The sequence below is a fragment of the Cynocephalus volans genome, chromosome 10 (genome assembly GCF_027409185.1).
Source record: "Cynocephalus volans isolate mCynVol1 chromosome 10, mCynVol1.pri, whole genome shotgun sequence".
Taxonomy (NCBI): Eukaryota; Metazoa; Chordata; class Mammalia; order Dermoptera; family Cynocephalidae; genus Cynocephalus; species Cynocephalus volans.
This window is the reverse complement of record NC_084469.1, coordinates 101,266,441-101,271,535: the sequence shown is the minus strand read 5'-3', so window position 1 is coordinate 101,271,535 and position 5,095 is coordinate 101,266,441. Positions and strand designations below refer to the sequence as shown.

The 5,095-nt window shown below is 38.4% G+C and overlaps 1 pseudogene; it reads left to right on the top strand.

Annotated features, from left to right (window-relative positions):
* Positions 1–3,573: 3,573 nt before the first annotated feature.
* LOC134388588 (olfactory receptor 7G2-like) lies at positions 3,574–4,527 on the top strand (annotated as a pseudogene).
* The last annotated feature ends 568 nt before the right edge of the window (positions 4,528–5,095 follow it).

Sequence of the window (5,095 nt, the reverse complement as noted above, 5' to 3'; positions counted from 1 at the left end):
CCTACATCTCCGCATTTCCCAGGCAGTCCTGAACCTATTAACCACCTTTCTACTCTCTGTTTCTATGTATTTGATTTTTCTTTTTTATGATTTCACGTGTAAGTGAGATCATACAGTATTTTTCTGTGTCTGGTTTATTACACTTAATATAATGTCCTCTAGGTCTATACATTTTTGGAAATGGCAGAATATTCTTCCTTTTAAAGGCTGAATAGTATTCCATTATATATGAGGCTATTTTGAAAAGCTTGTGGAAAAAATGTAATTAAAAGAGAATATGACTCTTTCCATGAACTTGTTGAAGACCCCTCATTATACACACATACCTCCCATATTTTCTTTACCTATTTATCTGTCAGCAAACACTTTAGGCTGTTTCCATGTTTGGTTGTTATGAATAATGCTGCAATGAAAAAGAGAGTGTAGATACTTCTCTGAGTGGTGATTTAACTTCCTCTGGGTAAGGACTGCTGGGTCCTATAATAGTTCAGCATTTAATTTCTTTAGGAAACTCCATACTGTTTTTAACAGTGGCTACACTAATCTATATTTTTGCCAGCAGTGTACTAGCATTCCCCTTCCTCCGTGCCAACGCCAACACTTGTCTTTTTGATAACAGCATTATCATGACATTGTACAAGAGTGATTTCATCTAGAAGAAATTTATGTTGTGCTATTGATTTTGTGGATCTGCCTTTTTAAGATTTCTTTCTGGGTATCTAAATTTTGATTTTCAGATTCTGTTTGAATTGCTTGGTTTTTCTTTCTTTTTTAAATGAGAAATTTTATATTACCTTAATCCTTGTTGCCATAATTGTTCAGTAGTTGTTTCAATTATAAATTATTTTTTTCCACATTATGCAATGTAATCATTTTTTTGTGGCCCTTTACTAATTTCTCTCTAACCCCCTCTCCCCCTCCCCTTTTCTCAGCTCTGGTAGACTTAGTTCTCTTCTCTCCTTTTGAAAGTTCAACAAATTATTATGATTGTTGTTTCATCATGTTGAAGGGATACTCGCACTACACATTTACTGCAGCTGTATTTACAATAGTCAAGAGTTCGAACCAACCTAAATGTCCATCGATGGATGACTAGATGAATGAGGAAAATGTGGTACATATAAACAATGGAATACTACTCCGCCATAAAAAAGAATGAAATTCTGCCATTCACAGCAACACAGATGAACTCAGGGAAAATTACATTAAGTAAAATAAGCCAGGCAGAGAAAGAAAAATACCTCTGTGCTCACTCATAAGTGGGAGCCAAAAAAATAAACAAATAAATTTAAAAAGTCAAGATTTTGTCTTTTGTTCGATCCATGTGCTCACTCTTTCACCTCTAGCAGGTTCACAGTTGCCCTGACCAATTCCTCCGGCCTCTTGCCTTGAATTCCATCTAATGACTGATTCCTAACAATATTGAGAATATAAAAAATCCAGTCATCAGGCTGGTGAGAAGCTTGGCTCAGTTCTTCCCTGGATGCTTTCTGAAACTCTCAGCTGTTCTAAGTCCACAGTTATGGGTCCAGGCTGTGTTCACAACTTTGTATCCACTCATGTTTCTCAATAACAAAGCTTCACTTAAGCCCTTTTTAATATTTTAAAATATTTTACATTTTATGTGCTTTGTATATTTTATACGTTTATGTCTTTTTGTATTTTGTGTATAATTTTATGAGTTTGATGTGAATGGGATTAAGATGGTTAAGGATGATATTCAAACACCATCCTCTCTCATGTGGGCTTTAGTATATTAAGAATGTTGTTGGTCAGTAATGTTCATACAAAACTAGAAAATAATTTGATAAACACTTGACAATCTTGAATTTATTATGAATGAAAAAAAATTTTAACCTTAAAATGCTAATTATATCCAATTTAATATTAACATGAAGTAGCATCCCCACCTTTTAAATAATGGATGAAATCTAACTCAGTGTACTGAGATTTTGTTTGTACAGTCATGCTTTCCCATGACATTGTAATTTCCCACAACTCTATGAAAAATAAACTGTCATAAATTCAATGCAAAGTTTCCTAAAGTGAAGAAAAAATATAAATTGAAGTTATTGTGATAAAATTAGCTGAGATGGTTATAAATGCCTAAACACAGAGTAATAGCTGTCTGTATTAATTAGAGAAAGAATTTTCAAAGACAACATATTGGAATCTGCTGTCTAAATCTTGCACTGTGTATATTAAGGGTCAGAAAACATTCATTGACTCAGGAAAACATCTGTTTGCATTTTTTACAATCATTTTCCTATATTTCCTATATCTTATTCCCATATATCAGCTGTATTTTCACACTTTAAATTGGCATCAGACTTACTGATATCATTAATTAGTTCATGTTGCCTTCATTCATTCCTAAGAAAAGACTGAAGTCCAATTAGAGAAGGATATTTGTTCACCCGTGCAAGGTATGTGACATGGGGATGAGCAGGTACAGATGGAGGAAAGTACATGGTGCACACATAGCCTTATAGGGTCACGCAAGCAGCCATCCTGAATCCCTATCTTATAGTCTTTGTCTTTAAGGATTTGCAGTGTCCTGGGATCACAGTGACAATAAAGTTCCTTGGCTAATGAGGAGCTTTGGATACTGAGCCTCTGGGGTTACAGAGACAGCAATGTGCCTGTGACAACCTCATTCAATAGTCATTGCTCAGCAAAGTAGAGGCCCCACCTGTGCATCCTTCCACAGATGATGCCATCTGCCCAAAAGCCCAGTGCCTCGATCAGTCCCTCTGCTCTTCCTGAGGGCAGATCTTCTGTGTGGTACACAGAGATGTCAAGCATCATACCACTCAGAGACCACTCAGGTAACCAAAAGTCCCTCAGGTAACGTTTGGAATAGACAGCAGGTGTTTTACAACAGGTTCACTCAGGACAAGCTGTAAAGGGAGTACATCAGATGATTAGACTGAAGTCACCTGTGGGTATCCTGCACAGCTGTCTGTCCTCTTTATATATTTCTTTGTACCTTGGCACAAATACTCAAGCACCTCTTGTCTACCAATGTGGTAGTTGGTCTCTACTATGGCCAGGAGCATTTTCCTACTGAGTAGAAACCTGCACTTTCTAAAACAGGATGACTTCATAAATTCTCTAAGATTTACTAGCAATCCTGTGCTGGTAGGTGGGGGGGGGGCATAATGTTTGGTAAATTTCACCTTATCCTCCCATTCCTGATTGTAGCATACATTTGTATTATCTCTGTTTCCTGGCTCTGAGGTCTCTAGGATACTAGACGTAAACTTGAAGATGCCTCCTAGTCTGTTTTTCTTTAAAATTACGAAATATTTTATATGATTAGAATAACATAGAAAGTATAATTTTCGGAAACTGACCACTCCTTAACTATTTCTAGAACTAACAGTTGTTGATGCTCTGGTACAGTAGCTTTGTGTCTTTATTACAGTAACAATATAAAATGCAAGAACTACTTCTGTTTTCCTCTATAATAGTCTCCTTTCCTTCGCAAGTTGGTGTTGGCCTGTGGTGATGCTCCTCCTGCTGATCTCGAAAATACATATTGGATTGTCTTGTCACCCCAGCTCTTCCATCAGGTTCATCAACAACATGGAAACCAGAAACCAAACAGCTGTTTCAGAATTCCTTCTCATGGAGGTGACAGAGGATCCAGAACTGCAGCCCCTCCTCTTCAGCCTGTTCCTGTCCATGTACCTGGTCACTGTCCTGGGAAACCTGCTCATCATCCTGGCTGTCATCTGTGACTCTCAGCTGCACACACCCATGTACTTCTTCCTGCCCAATCTGTCCTTCACTGATATCTGTTTAAGAACAACTACAATCCCAAAGATGTTGGTAAATATCCAAGCACTGAGTCAGACCATCCCTTATACAGGCTGCCTCACCCAGATCTGCTTTGTCCTGGTTTTTGCTAGCTTGGAAAATTTTCTTCTTGCAGTAATGGCTTATGACCGCTATTTGGCCATGTGTCACCCACTGAGATACAAGGTCATCATGAACCCCCACCTCTGTCGTCTGCTGATTCTACTCTCCCTGTTCATTTGCAGAGTGGACGACCTGATCCACAGTCTGATGGTGCTGCGACTGTCTTTCTGCACAGATGTTGATATCCCCCTCTTCTTCTGTGAAGTTGTTCAAGTCATCAAGCTTGCCTTTTCCGATGCCCTCATCAGTAATATCCTGATATATTCTGCAACTATCATATTTGTTGGTATTCCACTGTCTGTAGTCAGTTTTTCTTACACTCAGATGGTCTCCTCTGTTTTGAAAATGCCATCATCATGCAGAAAGTACAAAGCTTTTTCTACCTGTGGGTCTCACCACTCCATTGTTTCTTTGTTCTAAGGAACAGGTTTGGGGGTGTGCATTAGTTCTGAAGTTTCTGACTCATCAAGAAAGACTGCAGTGGCTTTGATGATGTATACTGTGGTCACTCCCATAATGAATCCCTTCATCTACAGTCTGAGGAACAGGGACATGAAGGAAGACCTGAGGAAGCTCATTGGCAGGACACCTTCTTTTCCCTAATTGTGTCATCTGCTCTGGACTGGGGTCTCAGAATGAGTCAAAGTGACAGAAATGCTGGGTTAGCCACAATGTCTGACTAAAGTCCCAAGTTCTTCGAGAGTGACTAGATAGCTTAATTGGTGAGTTCATTTTAACTTGGCTGTCAATTCTCACTCACTCGTTGTATAGCTCTGTGATTTTTATAAAAATGAGTTCCATTCTCTAAGTTCAGTTTCTTTAGTTGGAGACCATGGAGTCTGAACCTGAGGCAAGGGTAGTAGTGATTTTATTGGAACATTCTCGGAAGAATAATGCAAAAAGGTAGGTAAGTCAAGGAAAGGATCACGACAAGTCTGTGGTCACAGCAGAGATTAAACTCTGAATCATTCCGTGGTTATGACCATGTGAATTAACTCCAGAGTTAAGCTATCATGAGACATGAGAGATGAGCTTTTATACTATTCAGTAGTGCTCAAGAGTGGTCACTCATAAACACATTTCTCCTGGGCAATCTCAGTACCCATTACACTCACTTTCATCATCTAAAAAATTTCTGTAATTATATTATTGCAGTAGTTTGAGATTGTTG